Below are 26,633 nucleotides of genomic sequence, written 5' to 3'. Positions count from 1 at the left end.
TCTGACTATTACATTACCAAGAAGTAACAATGCACCTTTAGGAAACTAGTATGAAAGAAAAACATAATAAAATTTTTTGCAGGTGACTCTTTGATCTCATAGGTGTGTGTTAATTTTCCAAAGTTCGGACTGGATCCCGCCTTTACAAAATGCTCCTTGAAATATCGCATTGAAAATCTTCTCTTTTACTCCTTATTGTAAACACTGTATATGTTTTTAAGAAGACCAATAAAAAATATGGACTATGGGGCTTCCCTGGTGGCGCAGTGGTTGAGAGTCCGCCTGCCGATGCAGGGGACATGGGTTCGTGCCCCAGTCCAGGAAGATCCCACATGCCACGGAGCGGCTGGGCCCGTGAGCCAGGGCCGCTGAGCCTGCGCGTGCGGAGCCTGTGCTCTGCAACAGGAAGTGCCACAGCAGTGACAGGCACGCGTACCGCAAAAAAAAAAAAAATATATATATATATATATATATATATATATATGTGTGTATATATATATATGTATATATATATATATACATATATATATATATACACACACACATATATATATGGACTATGAAATTATTTTTCCAGTAGTGAAATTATGGAGAATATGACTTGCATTTCTACTGTATTCCCGCAAAAAGAGGAAGACCTTTTCCACAAAGACTGTCATCAATGTTAACTCTGGGAGAAAAGTATTTGTAGTTGTCTCATGCTTTGTGGTGAGAGACTTGCACTTTTCCCCGTCTCTATTGTGGGAAACAGGGCACACTTTGGGCTGAGAATTCATGCTGTGGTCGGAAAAGAAAGAAACGAAAAATACCCTCATTAACACTGCTCTTTAACAAGTTCAGCAAATGGGCTTCAGGCATTCTAAACAGCAGCAATTAAAAAATAACTTTAGATTTCATACATTTCTTCCAGTAGGATGAAAAGCTGAGGTATGTTAACTTTAATTTTATGGTTTGGGTGAATACAGAGTTCGATTACTCCCTGTCAAAGCAGAAATCAGCCTTTTACAAGGAATAAGTGCTAATTAAGCAAAACAGAGTAAGCATGTTATATGAAGTATATTTGTTTCTTTCCTGTGCACTGTGGCTGCACAAGCTCTAACCACAGTTTCCGTAGGGACCATCAGTGCTCCCTAAGAATGCCAATGCAGTGTTCCGTCCAGTTAGTGGGGTGCAGAGACCACTCAGAATGCTGATGCTTTCCACAAAGGAGATGGGGCTAGGGAGGCAAATGCAATCAGGGAGTATTACCTCTGTCTTGTGTGCCTGCTACAAAACAGTGTCCTCTCAAGACTACTCTATCCCTTCTTTGCTTTATACGTGTATGTGTAAGTTTGTGTAGGTAAGCTTTACAAGTCTCTCATAAGAGAAAACTAAAAATGCCCAGGAAAAAGACAAAACTGCTTCAACAGAGAAAGGTCTCTCTGTTCCAGTTGAAGAGGATATAGAGTTAATAACAGGAAATATCCATCCCCTGAAACTGTAGGAAACATGGATGCTTCCACAATTTACTCAAGGTCTCACTGACCAGGCTGTAATTTTAATTATTATTTCTTATGATTATGGTAGATAAAAAGTCTCAGTAGTATGCTAAAACTCTTTAACACTTGTTGACCTTTTTTCTTGAGAGCTTTCCTCCTGCCAGGCTCCAGCCAACAGTAGCAGTAACAGATATCCAGATCTTAAGAGGATAGAAGTATAATGGTGCACTGAATATGGAAAGGAAGAACCAGTAATGGTTCCTATACATTCATAACACGAATCAGCATCAAACTAAGGAAAAAAGCTTCCACAAGAAGAAGTTGACAGCAAATAGTTTCGCCTCTTAATGCATTGAGGAAACAACTTTGAAGTTATCCGTAGCCACCACTTCTGAAGCGACCAGTAGCTTTGCAACTATTAGTTTACTTGTATTAGATTAATTTATATTAGAGTTTATTTAATGCAATTGCTCACAAATTTTAAACCATTTTGTAGAGTAGTGTTCTGTATCTGTTTAAATGAAATGCTTTCCTAAGCTCAAGATCAGTGTTTTTATGTTGTGTAAATTATGAAATTACTGTGGAATATCTGGTAAACTTGATAGGAAACCCCAGATGTCAGCACTTTGCTGGGCAAGATTTAAAGTGGCCCACACCATTAGCCCTCATCAGGAGCAGTAGCAGTAGGCTAAGTCATAAGGGCACGCCCATCCATTACATTCACCCAGGATACCGTGAGTGAGAATCAAAGGGCAGTGAGACAGAGACCTCTATGCTCAGATTCCACTGCCAAGAAATGGCCTAAGTCAGCTCTTGTTGTTGAAGAAAATAACCCTTTAGGAATCAGACTGAATCCTATTTTAAGTTTTAGAGGAGGAAGGATACTATTTAAACATTGATGAAATGTGCCTCTCTTTTTTTATCAGCATAGAAATTTATTTCAATTCAAAAGAATATGGTTATATTTAGCATAGTGTAATAATTATCTAAAGCACATATCATCGCTGGCTCTGAAACAGTTCTAAAGATGTCATTCTTTTGAAGTAAAAAATATGCAGTAAAAATGGACAAGGAAGCAAAAATATGAAAAAAACAGTTTGCTGAGTATGGGAAGTTGTTACAAGAGGGGCACACCAAGATAATTGTAACAGAGTCCAAATTACATAACATGCAGCAAGGAGTTCTCTTGCTTTAACAACTAGAAAATAAACCAGTAATCTCAATGCAAGAATATCACCACTGGGGTAACAGGACAAATTTTCTGAGGCACACAGGTAGTAATTCACTATACTTCCCCTTTCTCTAATACCTTTTCTCACACCAATTTCTTTTCTTTCCTCGAGGATAGATTTTATCCTGTTGAAAACAATTTTAGTTTTATTTGTAAAGTGGAGTAAATAATATCCTGAGTGAAATAGGCAGCGTTTTAGCTGAAGATGCTCAGGAATCAAACTTTTGAAAAAGGCCAATCAGCTAGCTAGCTAGCAGTTACCATCTGTGGCTTGCAGAAAAAAAAAATTACAGATGATATGTTTGTTAAATAGATAAAAAGAATAAGCAGTTTAAAATGGGTGAAAAATCCCAGGATCTATTGTGACCTAGACCAGAGGTCCCTAACCTTTTTGGAACCAGGGACCGGTTTCCTGGAAGCAAATTTTTCCAGGGAGGGGAGGCGGGGTGTGTGGGGTTCAGGCGGTAATGTGAGCCATAGGGAGCGGCAGATGAAGCTTATAGCTGGCTTGCTTGCGACTCACCTCCTGCTGTGCAGACCATTTCCTAAGAGGCTGTGGACTGGTACCCGTCCAAGGCCAAGGGGTTGGGGACCCCTGACCTAGACACTCAAAAGCAGACAGTTGACCTTTGATTAAGCCCATTTTCCTGTGGAGTGAGCCATAAGGGGCTCCAAGACACAGTTTGGTTTCAATGTTTCAGTGTTCACAGCCAGAGGGCAAACTCAGAATGTCTCCTCCTCTTGCAAAAACTGGACCACGAATGAGAAGTCTTTTTTAGAGTAGCCCTTCACGCACAACACCCCTGCAGATCTGATGGGCTTGACTGCCCAGAAGGACTGGGCTCTTCGTGCTGGTAGCAGAGCCTCATGCTAATCCCAGATCCTTAGCCATGAGTGTTGCTCAGAATCCGCCCTGATAGTAATTAGCCAGGTGAACTCCATCCATCACCCCAGGTACAGGATTGTAAGTGTCACTTGACCAACATTGTCCTGAGCTCGTATTTAGGATTTTAGCCAAGAGTTTTGGGTCAAGCCCTAACCTGAGTCCCAGATTCATAGCTTCAGCAGTTCCGATCCTACTAACACCTAACAGCAAGTGTTTGCAGATCTGCGAAGCCTGGCCAGTCCCGACAGCTCCACGATGCACCACATGGGAGCCCATGCACCACAGCAGCTCAACCCCTCCCATCCTAAGTGTGAGGTTGCCAGATCGAGCCATTCCCACACTACCAGAAACAGGGGCATCCGAGAAAACTGCTCCCATTTTCTCAACTTCTTTGGCCAATTCTCTCAAAACCATAGGATCAAAAGTACTAGAATCTATTAATAGTCTTCCTTCACTTTTTTTTGAATTCCATTTGCTCCAGTATAAGCTTCTAGCGCATTGATGCACTGTAATAATTCTGTCACCTTTTTCGGCTACATCCGCTGCAGAAGACACTACCGGGTTCACCTGCATCTAGCAGCTCTTTGCATGCATCAGGGAACACATCAGCAATAGTGAGTGGCTGGCCATGTTTCAAGAGCTCTTTTGCCACTGGATTCCCCACGTTGCCTACTCCAATGAATCCAACTGGAGTCTTGGAAGCTACTGACCTAGAACACAGCGCTGCAAGGCTGGCCACCGACGGCTGCTGTGGACGACTCCCTGTACCAGAGGCACGAGGTGGCTCCACGGAGATGGAAGGAGGCTGACACGTTGCCCGCGCCCCTCCTTCCCACGGTGACCTCCTCGACTCCCGGCTCACCCACTGGCTGCTACAGGGTGTGTGGTGCGGAGGGCCGGCTCGGCTGTGGCGATTCTTAATACCTCTTTGGTACTAGGTTACACATACAATTTCACCTAGTGAGCGATTTAACAGAAGGAATTTTTTTCTACGGCATTTTTGTGGCACAGCAGATAGAAGCGAGGTCACTATTTCTTTGAAAAACTGAACTAAAAATTTATAGAAAGTCATGATTCATTCTACAAATATGCTGAGTCAAAGAAATGTGGAAATTGATGCAATGGAGGAAGAGCGCTAGATTTCCCTGATGCTCAACTGGGACCTTTCTTCTGGTGTCAGAACATGGTTGTGTAACTCCTGTAATCCCAGTGGATTTTCCAAAAATTCCAGAATCTTCAGATTTTGGTAGCCCCTGCTTACTGCCTTTTCCCCCCCATGCCAAACCCCCACCCCACACCGCACACATTTATTTTTTGCCAGTTGTCCTCCGGGGGGCTTTTCTTTATATAGTTATTGCAGCAGTTTGTTAGACTACTGACCCCCAGTGAAAATGACCCTCCCCCCCGTTTTCTCACCCTGTGTAGTTTTGTTCCACCTTGACCTGGGTTTGGTCACATGACTTGCTTTGGCCCAATGGCATATCAAGAGCTGAAGCTTGGAGAGTACTCGTGCTTTAGGGCTTGTCCTCATGGAAACCTGACATGTTAGGAAGCCTGGCTAACCTAGTGGAGAATAGGCCCAGGCCACAGCCAGCATCAATGGCCAGACATGTGAAAGCAACCAGCCCCAGTCCAGCAACCAGATGATGGCAGCCTCAGTAGTCACCTCAGGAGAAAGCAAGATAGATCCACCCAGGGGATCCCAGCCCATTCTGCTGATTCACAAATTGTGAGGAGATAAAGTGCCTGTTGTTTTAAACCACCAAGCTTAGGAGTAGTTCATCACACAGGAAGAGATATAACTATCTTCACTGTTAGATTATCTTCCCATTTTATACCATGTTTCCCCTCAAACGACTGTTCCTTTATCCAAGATTCTAGAAAAGAAATAACAACTGATGAGCCTGACAGAGCCTTAACATTTTTTAAAAGCTTTATAAACTTTTAAAATAACTATGTTAATAAAATCAATATTTATTTGATCACAAAATTATTTTCTTCAGTTGCCTTAAGGAGTAATGCAGAATTGTACTAAGTTTATAAATCTGGAGGCTCTAAAAATGTGTTATTCCTTGGATTCAAGTCCTAGTGTACTTTATGTGGGCATTCACGTTTGCAAAATGATTCCAGGAAATTTGCGATTTCATTTTACAACTTTGGCCTAAGGAGTCTTATGATATTTTACCTGAGAAAAATAACACATTAATTCCACTTTCAGCTATTAAACCCATGGCTTCCTGTATTTTCTAAATTCCCTATCAGTAAAGAAGACTACGTATAGCATACAAGACTGTCATGATTAGGAGGAAGGTAGTACAGAAAGAACCTGTCAAATTAGGCATTGCCCAGTCATGTCAGTATACTAACGTGGCGAGCCACAGGCAGCTTGAAGCCTGCAAAAAAGACAGATACAATGTAATGATTATCCTAAGGATCCGGATAATGATTCCTATGATTTTCTTTTAAATATTAATGGCAGAGGATTCTGGGGAAATGATGGTGGCTACAGAGAAGATTTTTATCCCTGAATATGCCACCCCTCCCCTAAATACACAAGCCCCCACCCCCACAAAGAAGAAAGAAAAGCATCTAGAATAGCAAGATCAAAAACCCACAGACAACATCTACAACAAGGTGTCCACATTAACTGCAACATACAGCCAGGTAGGAACAAATCAACAACAGGAAAAAGACCTACATATGTGTATCCCAAGGTGTGTGGGAGGAAGACGAGGGAAGGACTCTCTCTCTCTTTCAGGAGAGCCAAAGGTTACTATGGTTCAAGAACTCACTGAGACAAAAACTCATTGAGAACAGCGACAGAAACCGGGAGTGAACGTTGCAGGCTCCACCTTGCAGCTGAGTGCAAGAACTTTGAAATGTTCTGAGGATGCCAAGTGTTCTGGGGTCTGTGAAACCTTGACACCTATCATACCAAAGCACCATTCCAGAACAAATCCCCATACTCAACAAGGACAAGAAAGAGGAGCCCTGGGTAAATGGGCAGAGGAGGGCCGAGGAGGAAGATTTTAGAAATTTTAAGGTCATTTTTAAAAATTATGTTGTGAAAATAATAGAAGATAGTGAGCCCTGGAGTTCTGAAGCTAGAAATTATATTCTGATCTATGATTCCCTCCTAAAGTGGAAACTTATTTCATTTAAAAATGAGTGACAGAAGAGTATTCCATTCACATCCTGTAGAAAATCAGTGAGGAAAAAAAAGAAAAAAGAAGGGTGAAAAGAAAGTTCCAGCAAATCCTGAAAACGTGACAGAAAGACACGTCCACAGAACAAATGAAATTTATTGCCTGATATTGCGGAAAAAGTAAAAGAAATTTTAAAAGGAATAGAAACTGGTTTTAAGAAAAACATAAAAGAAATTAGAAAAAATCAGAAATGAAGTGATTGGAGAATAGCAAGATTTGAAAAGGTGAAAAAATTCAGTAAGTAGTTTGTTTAAAAAAATCATGTCTCGAGAGAAGGTTAAACTAGAAGGAACACAAGTTTGAATAAACACAGTGGATAATGCCTCCTTGGAGAAATAGCTGATTTCAAATCCAGCATAAGAAACGAACTAGATGTTCCTGTTACACCTTGTCGTACAAGAGAGCTGGGAAGACTTCAAAGACTACTGTGGTTGTGTGGAAAGGACTCAGGAGCCAACTTGAACAGGATCCGTGAACCTAAGAGGGGACAATCTCTGCATCGATATTTATAACAACCTCACTGAAAACAACAACAAAGAAAGAAAATGCCTCATTAGTCATCTTCGGAAGCTACTTTGCAGTCAACCTTTCTCTCTCCTGTTTTTTTCCTTTTTTTGTAAAACTGGTAAATAAAATAAAAGAAACATTTATTCTTCCTTTCCTAATTAAACTGTAACTCAGGGCAACCAAGTATTTGATGAAATAATGTTCTAGCTAATAAATGAATAATAATCTAATTAGTAGACTATCACCATTTGGTACCCTTAATAAATTAATGGAGCTAGACATTGATCATTAATGGCTGCAACATCACAGTAAGACAGACACTTTATAGTTCCTTTTGGAATTCATCAATATTATCTATGAAGTAAACTTGACAAAAAATCACACCTGAATTATGTCAGTGCTCTAGATCTATCTACCAACTGACAGTAAATACATGGGCCAAAGGAGCATGATAAATGTATAAGCATAAAGGGGATGCAATCAGCATAATCCAGACAGTTGGGAACCCTACTGGATGAATGCTTTGAATTCAATGACAAACACTTGCAAGAAAAATGAGCAAATTGAGTTCTTTTAAACCTATACTTTAAAAGAAATTGTGTTTGGATCAGCAATCAAATAAATAATGGTTATTAAAATAAAAATACATGTATAGGACAATCAAGGAAACATGAACTGACTGGCTATTTCTTGATATTAAGGAATTATTATTATTTGCGGATGTGTGATAATGACATAGTTGAGCTTACAAAGGGCAGTTCTTGCATTTTAGAAATATGTATACTGACGTTTTCACTGAGAAAAAGAAATCTGGGATTTGCTTTAAAATTGCTGGGGATTATGGCGGTAGTAGTCAGAGAGGGTGTAGAGAAAATGTATTGGCCTGAAATGGACATTTGATGAGAACAATTGATGAACGTTTCTACTTCTTTCTTTTTACTTCTGTAGATGTTTGAAATTTTCCATACTAAAACATGTTTTATAAATGTAGATGGCTTGCAATTTGCTCTTCTGAGCTCTCAGAAGGCAAAAAGCCATTCTTAAATTAGGAGCTTTCTTCTCTAGCCAAAAATTCTAATGATAATTGTGTCCCAACTGGCCAGTGCACTCAGATTGCTCTGAGATCTGTTGGTGGAAAAAAATAAAGAGGCTCTTTAGTCTTAGAAGAAAACAACAAAGAGTAAAGGCTGCTGCTAGGTCTAGGGCAATAGTGTAGTATCAGTATAAGACAAAATGTTAGTTTCTTCCAAAATCCACTTGTTACTACTGTGTATACTTTTGCAGCAAAATATCTTTTCTACATTGTCAGCATTAAAGTAAATTTACTATTTAGGTGGCATTTAAATTATCATATGCTCAAAGCCTAGAAAGAATCCCCTAGGCTGAAATGACATGAAATCTTATTTTGGCCATTGTAGTGTATTCTCCAGTCCTACTTGCTTTGTCTATAACTGTCCTAAAAAGGTGTGAGGAGATCTGCCAATATGAATGCCAGGATTCAAAATGAGTTCTTTGCAGCTTGCTTCCTTCAGGATCTTCTGCCCTCAGACCCATGTATTTACTTAATGCCTCAGATTATTGTATATGTCACATCTTTCCAACCAGAAGACAAGCTCCTTTAAGGGCAGTGACGAGTCTCATCAACATCGAATTTACTCCAACACCAGTGCTTTCAAAATGTGTGTTGCTTAGTATATGTCTGACCGTAAGAAGTTATAGAAACAATTCTACTCTAACTAAATAATAATGATATTACTACTACTATTTCTACTACTACTGCTAATAAAATGTATGAAATAGAGTATACATGGGAAAATAAAGATAACACTGGAAATCCCAGACTATAAAATGAATGATCCCAAAGCCACTTGCCAATCCATTGACTGTAAACAGTTACTTGTGAATTGGTCAACATTTAAATGCATAATTGAGAGAAGGGTTAAAACAAATTTTATTACCAAAAAACACAATTTTTAAACCTACAATTTTTGAGCTCAACTAACCTGTAGTTTTAACAGAAATAGATGAGATTCAAAGTATTCATTCAGGTTCCTAAATGATCCATTCCCTATCTTTCCTTATGAAACAATCAGTTATAACTCTAATAATTTGTCAAGGATTCACCAATCTCTACTTCCTTTATTTTCCAAGGTTTGGTATCATTACAAAATCAAGTCCTTTGGCGGAATGTAATAGTTTCAAAATCCCTCATCAGTATTATTCACTGGGATAAAATAATATGAAAATTTAACAAACACTGACTATGTGCTGAGAAATGATCCTTCAGTGATTCACTCCAGGTGGAGACTAGCATTCAGGCTGCACCTGAGGTAGAACTGTTGCCTGACCTCTGAGATTCTGCAAAGAGACCATATTTACATCTTTTGTCTCTTTTAACTTCCCTAGTCCCCTTCTCTACTTTCAGAATAGTGATGCCCAGATAAGGACAAAGAGTTCAAACAGTGTGGTTAAAGGCGTCATTAGTCTGCTCTGCAGCCAAGTTACTCACAGAAGAAATAAGTTGGCTTTCACAGTTGTTAGTTTCTTCCTGGGCTTTGTTTAGAGGGGTCTCAGCTCAAGCAAGCAGCCTGTCAGCAGCCTGAAATAACTCTGTGGAAATCTAATGGCATATATGTAAAATATGTCTATGAAACCTTTTATTCAATCTTAGATCCATAATTTTACTACTTCTTTAGGCCTGGAAAAGGATATTCAGCTACAAAAGGACAGAAAAGAAAATGTGTATAATACCTCATGCCCTCCTCACACCCTAGAACCTTATTTTACCCGTTTCATCAGAAAATGATGTATGCTGTAAGAAACATTTTTAAAATTAGTTGATCAAATATTTAAGTGCACCAAGTCTCTGTATTTATTAAAGCAAATATAGTTACCTTTCTGTCCCTTTCTAAAAGAAAGCAAAAGATACAGTTCTTTTTTTCTTAAGACTCAGGGTTTATGGATATTAATTATTACACTGTATTGACACCCAGACATGTTTATAGGAGGCTTTTGAGACATACAGAGCTAGTTATTCCCATACCAAATGGCACTTCTTTTTCCTCTGCCTTCTGCTTGTATTTTTTCTGTTGTGATTATATCCTACTGAGGCTGCTACATGTCTTTCTTTGATTTGAGATTCTAAAGGTAAGACTGTATAGTCTCCTTTTTACAGAATAATAATGGGTTTTATGACTGTTTGCCTTCAGAAGCCTCCTTTTCCACTCATTCTCATTTCATATCTATGGTGAGGTGTCTAAAACAGATGAGTTAGTTCTGAACTGGTGATATATAAATCAATTATTATTTGATTCATATTCAAAGCAGCTCCTCCTAAAATAGTGGTCTTCCTGCCTGTGGGATGTAGTCTAACCTACTGCCTGGATTTACACCCACCAACATCCATATTTTGTCTATTGTTACCTTGGACACTTGTAGGAACTGAGTGAGTTTCTGTTTCTATAGTGTCCATTGACAGACAAATGAATAAAGAAAATATGGCACATATGTAGAATGGAATGTTATTCAGCCTTAAAAAATAAGGGAATCTTGCCATTTGCAACAACTTCGATGAACCTTGAGGGCATTATGCTAAGTGAAATGCGTCAGAGAGAGAAAGACAAACACTGCATAATCTCACTTTTACGTGTAATCTAAAAACGCTGCTCTCACAGAAACCGAGTAGAATGGTGGCCGTCAAGGGCTGGGGAGTGGAGGAGATGGGGAGTTGTTGGTCAAAGGGTATAACCTTCCAGTTGTAAGATGAATAAATCCTGGGAGTCTGATGTACAGCATGGTGACTATAGTTAACAACACTCTATTGCATACTCAAAAGTTTCTGAGATAGTAGATCTTACATGTTCTCATCACACACACACACACACACACACACACAAAAGGTAATTAATTGTGTAAGGTCATGGGTGTGTTAATTAACCTTATTGTGGTATAATCATTTTGCAATATATACATGTATCAAATTATGATGTTGTACACCTTAAACTTATACAGTGTTACATGTCAATTATATCTCAATAAAACTGGAAAGAAGAAAAAGATTTACATGGAGAAGGGTGAGGCTGGTAGAAAAAAGCCACTGCTTTGAGCAGTACCGAGGTGGGCGGAAAGCCATGGGGCTCTATTAGCACTGCTGGGAAGGCTCTGCTCCCACGTGTGGGGAGGGGGTAGGACAGCACAGCTGTGATCCTTATTGCAGACCCTAGGCAGCCTCAGGCAACTTTTCAAAGTTAGATGCTGAAAACCAATAAATGAAATTATAAGGAAGAATTACATAAATGTCTTTATTCTACTTCTGGTCCTCTTGGCAACTTTTTCCATCTAAAAGCTGCGCCCTGCAGTTCTCAAAGCAGGAACATTAACATGGATCAGAAGTTTCCAAACTTTTCATCATCAACCCCTACACCAAAAGAAAAGTTGAAATTTTATGACCCCTAGTATATGAAGTATCTTGTGTGTTTTTAATATTTATCAAGAGAACATTTAACAGTTACCTACTATGTGCCAAGAGAAAATAAAAATAAGACGTAGACGTTAAATGCAGATTTTGTTCCGGTATTATTCTTCCTTTTGACTTCAGTATAAGAACTATTGAGCTATTTGCTGTCCCAGTAAGGGGGTAAACAAACAATTACAGAATCCTGTGAGCTCTTCCCAAGTTTGCAACTATAGGGTTGGTCCTAGAATTGCTCAATAACTTTGTATTTTGATTTAAGGGGAAACTAAAAGAACTTCCTGTCCCAAAGTAACTCTGCTTTGTGGAGACTGGAGGTGCCGTGCAACTGACTCAAGATACTGTTTATTTGTTTAAACAGTTAAATGAGTAGTTTCTATTTAACAAGTGAGCACAAATTTTCACAACAGTACCTACCCCATGACATAGCTCAGACGAAAACTCTGAGGGAAAGGAAAACTATATGGGCAAAAAGTCCAGGTTCCATCCACTGTACATGGGATATTGATAGGCTTGTAAAACTTACAGAGGTACCTGGGGGTACCCAGGAACCCTGGGTATTTAGTACACAGATCAGCAAAGGATGGTGGAAAATAAGACGACACCAGGTCAGGGGACAAATTAAGCAGGTGAAGCTGGTCCTTTATACTCTTTATACTCTTTTCCCTTCTGATATACCACGGCTCTGTGCAGAATATGTTCTGTATCCTCAGTAGACCTACACACACACACACACACACACACACACACACGTGTAACACACAAACATGCATGCATGCATGAATGTACACATACATGGAGTCCCCAGTCTTCTCAGTTAAAGTTCAGCTTGTAGTAACTAAAGAAAATGTATAATGCCCTATATTTTATAGATTTTAAAAATATTTGCACTTTAAGAGAAAACTTTTAATGTCTGAAAATCCCTTCTGACGAAGGAAGTTATTTCTGATATTGGAGGTTGACAGTTTCACAGAGAAAACTTCAGGAGCACAGAGACATGCCTGACCCTCTCCCCACGCACCATCTGGGGAGAATTCACCAACACAGAGGCTCAATCCCTCTGCTAAGTCAAAATCAAGTATACCAACATCATTATTTCACAGAGAATACCCTACCTCATGTTAGGCATTCATATGTATTTTATTTGTTGAAGAGAGGAAGAAGATATAAAGGAGGGAATCATCCGAAATTACAGAGGACAGCACTTAAGTCAATATAGATATTTAAATTTAAGGTAAAATTCAATGATAATTTGAAATTATATGTGGAGTTTTATTTACTAAAGAGTATTTTGCAAAAGTTCAACTCCTATTTTAACTTATATTTTCAGAGAAGGTATTTGGTCCAAATGAAGAATACCTTCAATTATTGTTCTTTTATTGCAAGCAAAAAAGGATTTATACTTCTTTTCATGAAATATGCTTGTTTGACAACAGAAGGATAAATAGTTTATATTTTTAGAAACAACAGTCAGGCTACTGATATTCTTAATTAGTTTTAATAAATATGAATGCTTCTTATCATCTACTCTTTAGCTTGTACCTGAGGAGTTGAATACCTCCGGGAAGATATGTGCTCCAGACCCGTAAATATGCAGTTCACAGAGCCCACTACCAGAGGGCAATAAAGAAGTCAAATCTTGAAACCATGGAGTGAAAATAGTGGGAGTTTAAATAAAAGCAACATTTCACAGTATGCTTTTCTGACCAACGTTATATCTAATAACTTAATGGATTGTATGTACATGGATTCTGAAAAGTCAGCAGCACACTTCACTGGTCAATTTCTATGATAAGGGGAACGTAATTGGAGTATAGAAAAACAGTATACTTACATCTTAAAATTCCACCCCTACAGAATCTACTACTCACTATTGAAAAATGGTAAGAAGAATAGCTTTCTGTGTCTCAGTCACCAGTTAACATTTTCAAGAGTAGAATTTATCTTCCTATGATGCTCAAATACACAGGAAAAATGCAATGGATAAACTCTATATGACATGTGAAAATAATTCTTCAAATGGAAAAAGTAAAAGATCTACAAGGAACAGCTTTATATGCATTAGTGTGGATATATACATAAAGAGGCTCTAAGAAACATAAGAATCACTTCCAGGAAGTAATTTTAGGTAGAAGAGAATTAACATGGATGAGGAAGAAAAGAGAGTTGGTTTTAAGATAGTTTCATTTACTTGTTTTTTTGTGTTTATTTGTTTTATTTATTTGGTCTTTGGAATATAAGGCAACAGTGGCTTTCACATCCGTATCCCAGTGGAACAAAGGGACCGAGGTCTATACTGGAGCCCAGCCATTGTTTGACTAGCTTGTAATAATACTGGTGAAATACAGCCAAATCATTTGAACTACAAGCATCCTCTCTGACAATAATCTTAAGACATCAACATTATAAATTAAAGAAAGGAAAGAGAGAATACTGTTTTCTTTAGAGAGAAAATACAGATTCTGGATCAAATCAATAATGTCAGCAAACCTCATGGCTATAAAATATTCTGCTGCCTATCATTTAGATCATGCCTCTAGAAGAGGGAAACTGGGTGACAATTTCCCCAGATTTTATTTTTAATTCAAATATTTTAGATAAGAGGCATCTCTAGTAAAACACGGTATCATTGATTTTTTTCCAAAATGATAGCTCACAGGAGTTCCTCTTTCCTTCTCAAATACATATGGGGAAATGGAGGTGGGTGGGTTAGAGGAACTATCTAAATAGAGCATAGTAATCAACAGTTTGTTTTTTTAAAATACAAATTTCTATTTAAATTGTTTCCAGAGACAGAAACACACAGAGACAATTCCATGTGACAACAGTGGAAGAGACCAGAGTGATGCAGCTGCAAATCAAAAAATGCCAACACCAGTGATTGATGGCCACCACCAGAATCTGGTTAGGACAAAGAAGGATCCTCCCCTTGAGGTGTCAGAAAGAACATGGCCCTCTCAACACTCTGAGTTTGATCTTCTGGCCTCTAGAGCTGTGATAAAATAAATTTCTGTTCTTTTAAGCTAACAAGTTTGTGGTATCTTGTTATGGTAGCCCTAGAGATAACAGTATTTGATTCCTGAGATGGCAACTGTATTCTGACTATGTAATGACTATTCCAAGATGATCAACAGACACAAAGATAAAGAAAGGCAAAACTGAGACTAAGCCCAGTTCTTTTTATTCCCAGAATAATAAATGATTTTTTAATTAATTTAGGTCTCTTTGTCTAACCCCTCTGCTTTTCAAAAGACTATGTGCGACCAATCAAGTAGTAATATGTTATACTTTCATTTTAATTCATCTCAAATTATTTCTAATTCCCCTTATGAGTTCTTACTTGACCCATGAATTATTTAGGAATATATTGTATAATTTCCATTTGTGATTTTCAACAAATTTCTTTCTGTTAACGATTTCTTATTGCATTCTGTTGTCATCTGAGAGCACTCTTTGTATTGTTTATATCCTTTAAAATGTACTGAAATTTGTTTTATGGCCTAGCATATAGTATATCCATGTGCATTTGAAAACAATGTATATTCTGATGCTGTTGGGTGGAATGTTTTATAGATGGCTGTTAGGTCTAGTTGATTGATAATGTTGTGCAAGTTTTTTTATTTTCTTGTTGATCTTCTGTCTGTTCTGCTATTGAAAGAAAGGTATTAAAGTATCCAACTATTATTGTAGAACTGTCTGTTTCTCTTTTCCGTTGTGCCAATTTTGCTTCATTGTATTTTGAAGTTCTGTTGTTAGGTGCACATAAGTTTATAATTATTATACATTCTAGATGGTATAATCCTTTTATCATTTTAAAATATCTTTGTCTCTAGTAAAAATTTTCATCTTAAAATATATTTTTTTCTGATATTTTCTTAGCCACTCCAGTTTTTTTGTTGTTGTCTTGTTTTGTTTTGTTGTTACTGTTATGGTATATCTATTCCAACCCTTTTACACTTCACCTATATATTTTCTTGACTCTAAAGTGGGTCACTTTCTTGTTGATGTTATATACATATATAACTGTATATTACTTTCAAAAATTACATATATAATAACAAATTATGGCAGACTTTGAACTGGACCTTTTATTTTTTTCGGTACGCGGGCCTCTCACTGTTGTGGCCTCTCCCGTTGCAGAGCACAGGCTCCGGACACGCAGGCTCAGCGGCCATGGCTCACGGGTCTAGCCGCTCCGCGGCATGTGGGATCTTCCCAAACCGGGGCACGAACCCGTATCCTCTGCATTGGCAGGCGGACTCTCAACCACTGCGCCACCAGGGAAGCCCTGAACTTCACCTTTAAATGAGTATGATTTAGACAGTAGAGCTTCCCTACCAAATGCAAATAACTCACTTGAACTCTCTTTTTTGTAAAGGACAGACCAATTCTTCCAAGGGGAATTCTTGAACTCATTAGATATGTGATATTCATTATAATTCGTTGCATTTAACACCACAGAAAGGACTTGATCAAAGGCTATTTTACTCTTTTCTTCCTCACTGGATGATTAGCTAGGTTCATTTTTAAATGGAAGATATACTCTAGATATTTAAATGTAGGGCATCTCTTCCTTTCAAATCTCAGAAAGAAAGGTGTGCTTCAGTTTCCCTGCAGAAAGCTCTAGTATCTTACCCCCTTTTGAAAGAGGAACTAATCCTTCATTCTCTATTCTTCTTTGTCTTCTTCCCTTCATCAGCAATGAGCCTCTTTATCATTTTTGTCAGCCCAAAGAATAATTTTTCTCTTTCCAGGCCAGTCAAAAATTGTACACTACAAAGTAAATGGAAAGAGCTTTATTTATAAAAATAAAACAGCTATGGCATTAGTTCTTAAAGAGTATAAAATGTTGATCCCTCATTCCAACAAAAAGTCTTGTTAGCATTTAGGGTTCAATGAGAGGCAATAAACAAAAATGTTTTGGTGACTCATTTGACATCTTTACTAAAAGGTTTGAACTCATAATGGTGAATATCAGACATATTTGTGTTAGGCAATTAAAATTAAATTATATCTAGACGTATTTTAAATTGCCATATTAACATTAACAAGTAATCTTAGAACTCATCTTGAAAGTAAAAGGTACTTTTATACTTTATAATGAAAAAATCAATAAAATGTGCCTTTATGAAGAGAAAATGTAATTATAATACCAATTAATGTTAACTGGTCACTTTTTATTGAAGTAGAGTTGACATACAATATTATGTTAGTTTCAAGTGTTCAACATAGTGATCCAACATCTGAATACATTTGAATTGGTCACCATGATAAGTCTAGTAACCATATATCACCATACAAAATTATTACAGTATTATTGACTATATTCCTTATGCAGTAGATTGCATCCCCAAGACATTTATTTTATAACTGGAAATTTGTACCACTTAATACCCTTCACTTATTTCTCTCAGTCCCCATCCCCCTTCCCCTCTAGTAATCACCAGTTTGTTCTCTGTATCTACAAGTTTGTTTCTCTTTTGTTTTCTTTTTTAGATTTCACATATAAGTGAAATCATACAGTATTTGTTCTTCTCTGTCTGACTTATTTCACTTAGCACACCTAGTACTCTAGGTCAATCCATGTTGTTGCAAGTGAAGATATTTCATTCTTTTTTAGGACTAAGTAATATTTCATTATATATGTGTGTATATATACACCACATCTTCTTTATCCATTCATCTATTTATGGACACTAGTTTCTTCCATATCTTGGCTAGTATAAGTAATGCTCCAATGAACAGAGGGGTGCATACATCCTTTCTTATTAGTGTTTTTGTTTTCTTTGGATAGATACTCAGAAGTTGAATTGTTGCATCATATGGTAATTCTATTTTTAACATTTGGGGGAACCTCTGTACTGTTTTCCATAGTGGCTGCACCAATTTACATTCCCACTAACAGTGCACAAGGGTTCCCTTTTGGATGATGGCCATTCTGACAGGTGTAAGGTGATATCTCACTGTGGTTTTGATTTGCATTTCCCAGATGATTAGTGATATTGAGCATCTTTTCATGTGTCTTTTGGTCATTTGTATGTATTCCCAAAGCAATGTAACCCCTATCAAAATACCAATGGTATTTTTCACAGAATTAGAACAAATAATGCTAAAATTTGTATAGAATCATCCAAACAAACAAACAACCTCCAATAACCAAAGCTATATTGAGAAAGAAAAACAAACCTGGTGGTATGACATGCACTGATCTCAGACTATACTACAAAGCTATAGTAATCAAAACAGTATGGTATTAGCATAACAACAGACACATAGGTCAGTGGAATAGAGAGCCCAGAAATGAACCCACAGTTATGTGATCAATTAATCTACAACAAAGGAGGCAAGAACATACAATGAAATAAAGACAATAAATGGTGTTAGGAAAATTGGACAACTACCTGCAAAAGAGTGAAACTGAATTATTTCCTTATACCATATATAAAAATAAATTTAAAATGGATTAAAGACTCACATTTAAGACCTGAAACCATAAAACCCCTAGGAAAAATACATTGACATCGATCTTAGCAATATTTTTGGGGGGTCTATCTCCTCAGGCATGGCCAACAGAAGTAAAATTAAACAAGTGTCATTATATCAAACTGAAAAGCTTTTGCAGAGAGGAGAAAACCATCACAAAATGAAAAGGTAACTTACTGAATGAAAGATTTTTTCAAATGATATATCTGATAAGGAGTTAATATCCAAATTATCTAAAGAAATCATACAATTTAATATCAAAAAACCCCAGATATTCCAATTTAAAAATGGGCAGAGAACCTGAACTGGTTACTTTTTAAAGTGTTTGATACAGTACTTAGATGCATTCTTTTTTCATTAGCCTTGAATATCAATACTCTTAACATCTCCGTTTATAAATGAAGAAATTGAGGAATGGAGAGATAAATGACTTGTCTAAGGTACAAAGCTTATTACAAAAAAGATTATACTAAACCAGACCTCTGATTCAGATTCCTATACTTTAATCATTATGGCTTACTGCAGAAGATTAGAGACAGAATTTGACATTGAAAGCTTAGATTCCAGTTTTTAATGAGACTTCTTCACCATGCCTTTATGTCTAAGGGAAAAAATTCTGGTCTGTACTGCCATTAATGATAATACTGCTTTAGAGAAATGTTCTGGAGGGAAAGGATATTATTCAAATTTATTTTTAAAGTGTTTTTTTTGGTTTGACTTTGTTTCTTAATTTTCTCATGCTAGGATGGGAGGGCAAACAAAACCTAAACTAACAATACCAACTATACGTGTGTGTGTGTGTGAGAATGTGCCTGTACTTATAAGTATGAAAATACAACTTACAAGAAAAGGCAAGGCCAGAATCTATAAGGCTAAGGATTTTGACTTTATCTTAGATGCAAGAGAAAGCAATTAAATGAAAAGATAGTTGTGTAGATACTAGGCTGTTCAAGTAGAGCAAAGGAGAAATGGTAGTGGCTAAGACGGTGGCAATGAAGATGAAGAGAAACATTATATATGTGATGAGAGAGAGAGAGATGAGATTCCAGAGGACCTAATGATGCAGTCTATGCAGAAAGTGAACAAAAGGAAGGAACTGAGGATCATTCCCAGGTTTTTGCATGGAGTTACTTTTTGTGTGAATCATGGCACCATTCACTGAGGAAGAAAAGATTTGCAGGATGGAAAAGTTTGGAAGAAGGAATCATTGAAGTTTCATTTTAGACATCTTAGTTGTAGAGACGTCAAGCAGTGTTCCTCATATTTCTCCAATGAAAAGAATCACTTGGGGATCTTATTGCACATATGGATTATCACCTTTTCTGCTAGAACTTCTGGTTTGGTAGTCTGAGTTGAACACAAAGTACTAGATTTTCTCACACTGCAGAAGAAAAAAAACACACTGAAGGAGGTGGGAAAGAGCTAACCTAAGTAACTTTGGAAAACAGTATTTTAATATACTGTAATTAACCATGCACAGTATATACTGAAAAGCTAAAGACAAAAAGAAATGTACACAAATATTGAACTTGTTAGTAAATTTATTTTTCACACGTGTACAGGTTAATGATTTTTAAATATTTTATGTGTATTCCAGAATTGAGCAAATGAATAGACTACAAATAATGAGAATCAGGTTTCTAATTGTTAAAGAGTGACAAATAAGGAAAGGGTAAGGGAGGCTAGAATAAACCCTGTGCTGTTGGATTGGAATCAAGGTATCAATTTGAATTCATATATCAATTTGAAGTTATATATATATGTAGATAGACAGATGATAATGTGTGTGCATGCACATGTGTGTGTATATACACACACACCCAGGTAGATAATATGAAAATAGAGATATTGTATATTTTTATGTATTCGTATATATGTTTTTAGCTCTCTCTGCTGAAAACACAATGAGGTAGCTTGGATAGTGATAAATCCACCTCATACCAAGATTCTGGTTTCTGAATACCATTATTAATGCAAGGAACAAGAACTCCATGGAGAAGTGACTGATTCAAGGCTGAGACAGAGGAAAGTAAAAGATGGGTCTGGAGCATTTTGTGGTGTCAGAAAGTAAGATATTACTCCAACAATTGTATGGCCATGTAGGAAAAATATAGGAGACAGCTGGAAGGAGTACCAGTGACCAAATATGGAACACTTTGAGAAACAAAACAATTAATGATAGTAATAAATTTTAACCTGTAGAATAAAATAATTATCCACAAGTTCACACTGATGTATGTATATATATGAACAAATAACCAGATAAATACATAAATGAAGGAGAAGAACAGCTCTTTCTTATACTCAAATTATAGTTAATAAATGTAGAGGGAATGATGGGAATAGAAAATGAACAATCATCAAACACCACAGTAATTGGTGGAGTCAAAAATTATTGATGGATGCTAAAATTAGTATGGGAAAATTAAACAAGAAGCAGAATATTTCAACAATCTCAAATAATTACAAAGGGAAAAATAGTGATTTTGCAGCTATCATTATAACTAAGTCATCAAAGTTAGCATCCCCAGTAGTGAGACATACAGATTTGTTTGTACCTCTAATATGTACTGAAAATGGCATAATATCTCTCCTGAAGTGTTCTTGTCAAGAAATACATATCCTCAGTCTAACCATGAGAAAATATCAAACAAACCCTATTTGAGAAAAATTCTACAAAATGACTGGCTAAGATTTTCCATTAGTTCAAGGTCATAACAGACAAAAAAAGACTGAGGAACTATCCTAGATTAGAGAAGAATGGGGAGATATGACAAGCAAATGCAATAAGGGATCCTAGATTTGAATCTGGACCGCAAGACAATAGGCAATATTTGAATACGAGTCTATAAATCATTAGTAGCATTGTGACAATGTGAACTTTTTGCTTTTAATAATTATACTCTAGTAATATAAAATGTTAACATTTGGGGAAGCTGAGTAAAGGGTATATAGGAACTCATACTGCTAAGTTTGAAGTTTTTTGATAAATAAGATTTGATAACACAGTTTTATAAAAACTTAGGTTTGGACATTTCTGAACCTCTTTTTTGTTTCCTTATGGAAGAAAGTTGCTTGTTTAGGGATAATACTAAATCAATGGGGGTAAGATTTACACAGGACCAACCCTAACATTCATAGTGTGTGGCACAGGAAACAACTCTGAATGGCCATTTCAAGGAACAATATACTTAAGTGTATACAATGAGTAAAATGGATGAACTACACAAATTAATGAGTTGAAAAACCATAGAATCATAGAATTTTCTCACTGTAAAGGCTCTTACTTTCATAACTTTTCAGTTCCTATGGGTAAATACCAAAGAGCAGGATTACTAGATCACTGTATGGTAAAAGTGCGTTTATTTTGTAAGAAACTGCCAAGTATCCCGCTAGCCACAAATGAGAATTCCAATTGTTCTGCATCATCACCAACTTCGGTATTTCAGTTTGGGGATTTTAGCCATTTAAATAGGTGTGTAGTGGTATCTCATTATCGTTCTAATTCAAAATTCACTGATGACATGGAATGTGTAGCATCTTTTCATATGCTTATTTGCCATGTGTCTATTTTCTTTGTTTAACCATAGTAGTTTTGTTGTTTTTTTTTTTAACCAAGGCCTGCTAACTCTTGTCCTCCTATGTCTATTTATGTTGTCTTTTTTCTTTCTTTCTTTTTTTGAACTTTTGATCATTTAGTCTTTTTCCTGGTTATGTCCAATTATTTTTTATACTAAAATTGGGCTTAACTTATTTTAGGAAACTATAAAGATACCTCCACATTCTGGATGTTGTTATCTTTCTCTTCAGAAGATTTACTTTGGCCCATGGCAGACAGTTACTATAGGGACTGGTAACCTTAGTCCATTCTCAGTTTGAGCTCATTCAAAGCCGTTTTTCAGTCTGTGTGAAGGTTGGTCTATTCCTGTCTTGTCCTTCCTCTACGGGTGTTGCCCTTTGGGATTACCATGTGAAAGTTTGGATTCTCCCTATTCCCAACTACCCTTGTATTTGTTAGGCTTTAAATGTAATGTTTCCCACAGCCCTGTGAGACTAAAGATACACTTAGCTTGTCATTCCATTAGTTGTTGCCTTTAGCTTGAGCTGTTGCCCATTGGCTTCTGTGGTTAGAGTCTTTTGAACTCCTTGGCTTTTCAGTTCGTAGGCTGTAAGATTTGAATCAGCAAATGCCCAAAGGAGAAAAGCTGCACCAAATGTCAAGCTTGTGTATGTGTTTCCCTTCTCTCCACAACTTGGCCCACGTCTTGGTGTCTCTCTAACATTCAGATGGCAGCGAACAGATGTTTTCTTACTTGATCCAGCTTTTCTAAAATTTCTTTAGACTTCCCCTCATCTTATGTTATTATTGAACTACCATCTCAATTACCCCTAGGAAGAAAATTGACAATTTTATGTTTTATTTTTTTATTTTCTATATTACCTCAGTTTCTGTAGAGACCTTTTACCTCACTGTTCGGTCTAGTTCCTGTGTTAGCAGTAAGATGAAGATAAGCTGGAGGCTAAGAATACTGGGGGGAAATCACTGATGAATCATATGTCTCGTTCTTTTTGTTTTTCCTCTCCTTATTTATTACTCTGGCAGCCTACACCTGCCTTTCTTCATTTGACCCAGCTGCCCAAATAAGAAACCCACTCTGGTAAAGACCAGACTTTACTCTCATAAATGTCTGCATGTTAGGATTAGCTAGATGATGAACACCATGCCAGAGTCCTTTGTGTGAGACTTTTGCAGACTTTTGTTAGCCCTTTAGTTTGCCTCTTGCAAACGCTGCTCAGATTGTTGAGGTTTTCTAAGATTCTGTAGGTCAAACCTCTCTACCTGCATACCAGATGAGCCCTTCTCTCTTTCCTGACTTCACTTGTGGGAGGTTAGCCCTCGGTTCTTCTTTTTCCTCATCCAATCATAATTGTTCATGAATTCCAAAAGGCCCTCAAAGTATCTGTCGTCCCTTTCTCTCTTCTCTTTCTTATCAACACTGTTAAATATTAACCATATATTTGCATACCTCTTTCTTACTTACAGTGGAATATTGGAAGGCTCGATCATTAAGTGTGAGCCCCACCAAACTAGGACTCATACAACACTCTCCTCCAGGCCAAAACTTTTGATATCCACTGGGTTTTTTTAATACTATCTTATATGTAGCTAAATTTGTAAGGATTTAGTTAATGCCTGAGTTATGTGACAATAAGAAATCAGTCAAATTAGCACTACAGAAGTGCAGCTTAGACCTAGGGACCAGAACCAAGGACCACAAAAACCTGTTAACCAATAAGTTTCACTTGTACTTCATGTTTAACAACTGCTGAGGGTGAATGGGAAGTGAGGGAAAAAGAGTTTAACTTCATATCACAGAAACTTGCACTAAAATGAAGAGGAAAATGACCCAGTTCCTGGTTCAAGTCACTGTAATCTGCTTCAGTAAATAATAACAGCACACAAGGAAAACAAACACTATATGATAGGAACAATGGATAATTAATTACCAGATCAGGGAGGACAGATTACACTTGCTATGGGATTTCATTAAAGAAGGATTCCAAAAAGTACTGGCTCCTTCTGAGAAGACTTCTCAGAACAGGTAGCATTTAAACTGAGTCTTGAACAAGTATATAGAGGGTAGGGAACAGGCCTTCCGGGCAGGGAACAGGCACAGTGTCAGGAATGGCACAAAGGGCTTATGGAATAGGGGACAAAAAAAAAAAAAAAAGCTGAACACAGGAGTGCTACGTGTTGGGGAATATGGAGGAAGGCTGGCTGAGGTTGGTTAAATGAAACATAATTAGACGGAAGAGAAAGTAGGTGCAAAGACACATGGAAGACTGTAGAAAGCCCCTGAAGATGGAGGTCAGCAAAATAATATGAAGAACTCAGTGGTACTTTGACACTGTATGAATGTCTAGGTTTAAAAAAATCAGGAAAACACAATAAAAGAATAAACTACTGATACAATGATATGTAACCAGAGGCCAGATACCAAAGAATACACACTGTGTGTTTCCACGTATGTCATATATGGTGATAGAGGTCAGCTTAGGTGTTGCCCTGGGAGAGTATGGAACAGAAAGAAGTAACAGAGAACCGTGTAGGGTGTTAGAAATATTTTATAATATCTTGATCTGGTGTTGGATACATGGGTGCATAGAGATGTAAAAATTCAGTTATTAGCAATGCAGTTAACCTACTAGAGTTTTTTTAATATATGCGTACATTAAAAAAAAAACTCTAGTAGGTTAATTAGGCTGTCAGTTGTATGAAGTAAATTTTGGTCAAGGAATAGCCAAGGTAGTAATGCAGTAATAAGTTATAAATGTACTCACTGTGCTCTAGAATGTCACAATTGGAATATAAGAAATATGTGTAAGAAAAAAGACAAATATTCAACTTTGATGGTTGGATGAGCTGAATAAGTTAGATCACTCTACTTTCAATTTAAGAAGTTGGCCAGTGTTTGGATACCTTTGAACAAAGAAAAAAAAGAAATACAATTTTTATTACGCATATGCTATGTATCAATCCCTGACTTCTATTTTGACACATATAAACATGGGAAATATTGCACCTTGTAACTGAGACAATGAAGATGAGTGAGGTAGCTGGTTTTGACACTAGAGGCTGAGAAAACCATCAGCTCATAATTGTAAGAAGTCTGAAGTCGGAGGAAAAGAATCAAGAGGAAATAGTGGTAAGTGCCAGGAGCTTCTGGAAACTACATCAGAGATGAAGACTCCAGGACTGCTGAGCTTTCTAAGAGTCCCAATAACTCAGATAAAAACAGAGGGCTTAAAACTGAATCCTGGGGATATATGTATGCATATAGCTGATTCACTGTGTTACACAGCAGAAACTAACACAAAACTGTAAAGCAATTATACTCTAATAAAGATGTAAAAAAAAACAACAAAAAAACTGACGCCTGCAAAGTAACAGTTGTTAGGACAAACAGTAAAGAATTATAAGAAAAATAATCACATGCCTGTCCCAACAGAGAAATAGCCTAAGCTCCATCTCACCATTTCTCCGATTGGCCTTTCACAAAATACAGTCCCATCAGCTGAATATAGGTTTGTCAAGTAACTGTGAGTAAGACTGAATTAAACAAAAATAAATCAATTCCTTCCTCCAAAACTTTTCAGAGTATGTAATGAAACAAAGTGAAACTTGAATTTCATGTCGGGATGTAGAGTACAGTTCTTCCCAAATGCTTCTGTCCTGTAACTGCATTAACATCATCTAAAACCAGTGTTCTGCAGGACAGAGATTGTGAAACGCTGCTCTCATCATGTAAGATATCAAGTCTTTCTGAAAATCCATTCTTCCTTCTGCCCTTTCTCCTGTTGTCCTTGTCACCTGGAATGTCTGTCCTAAGCTCCACCTGCCAAAACCCTACTCATTTTTAGGATCCAAGAGATAATAAAAGGCTTACATTACTGAAAGGCAGAGAAAGAAATCCCTTCCTAGGGATCTACATTTCCTTCCTAGGGAAAAGAAAAATTGTAAAGTATACCACAGTGACCTTAAGTCTATGAATGTAACTATGTTGTGTTACTTTGAGTTCTGTAAAAGTCAATGTGCTACAATATACATGGATATGAATGTTTGATCTCTTACAAGTAGAACTTGCTGATAACTTTCATCATGAGCGAGGTTAATGATTAAGGGAGCCATTGTATTTGGCTCAGCCCTTATAACTAGGGAATATTAAAATTGGAAAGGTCCCTAGATATTAGCAAATCTATCCACCTCATATTCTAAGTAAGGAAACTGAGACCTTCATAGATTGGATACTTATGTTAACAAAGGAAAAGGATATAAGATTGGCAGACCTACCTTTTAGATTAAGAATTTTGAGATTTTTATAGACTACTAGGACATTATGTCCACTGATATTGAGACAATGTGTTTCTTGGTCATCATTTCCTATTGCACTGACCAAGCGAGGTGGCAGTCAGTAGTTGTACAAAGGGAAAAAGAAAACTTTAGAAACTCCCGATTTATATACACAGGGAAATTCATCATTCATGTTATTTAAGCTAACTGGATGCAGTTTATCAGCTACATTGAGGAATGGTGAAGTGAAGTGTCTTTACAATTAACATGTTAGTTTGTGTCATGACCTCCCTGGTGTTCAAGTGAGTTAACGGTTAGCACTCAACTAGGCACTTACGAGTCCATTATAAATCTGGACTAAACATTTATTTGTGGCATCTTTATTCTTCTTTGGTGCCCTTAGGCAGAATTAGCCCTCTTATGTTTTGATAAATTCAAGTATTAAACAGGGCTAAGGTTTCACAAGTTCTTTGGCCTAAACATGGGGGTAAGGGAGACCAATGAGCTGGAGTACTTCTA

At 37.1% G+C, this 26,633-nt stretch overlaps 1 long non-coding RNA gene across 1 annotated transcript in view; it reads right to left on the bottom strand.

The window, feature by feature from the left end:
* The window catches only part of LOC308610877, a 33,712-nt gene extending 20,157 nt beyond the window's left edge, over window positions 1-13,555 (bottom strand). Inside the window, exon 1 of the long non-coding RNA XR_014014683.1 lies at window positions 13,322-13,555. This is a non-coding gene — a long non-coding RNA (uncharacterized lncRNA). The remainder of the gene's footprint in view (window positions 1-13,321) is intronic.
* Window positions 13,556-26,633: the final 13,078 nt, after the last annotated feature.

The sequence above is a fragment of the Mesoplodon bidens genome (genome assembly GCF_964165515.1).
Source record: "Mesoplodon bidens genome assembly, contig: HAP1_SCAFFOLD_451, whole genome shotgun sequence".
In the NCBI taxonomy this organism is placed as follows: Eukaryota; Metazoa; Chordata; class Mammalia; order Artiodactyla; family Ziphiidae; genus Mesoplodon; species Mesoplodon bidens.
Note: the sequence above shows the minus strand (reverse complement) of the source record. Positions and strands in the feature narration are given on the sequence as shown.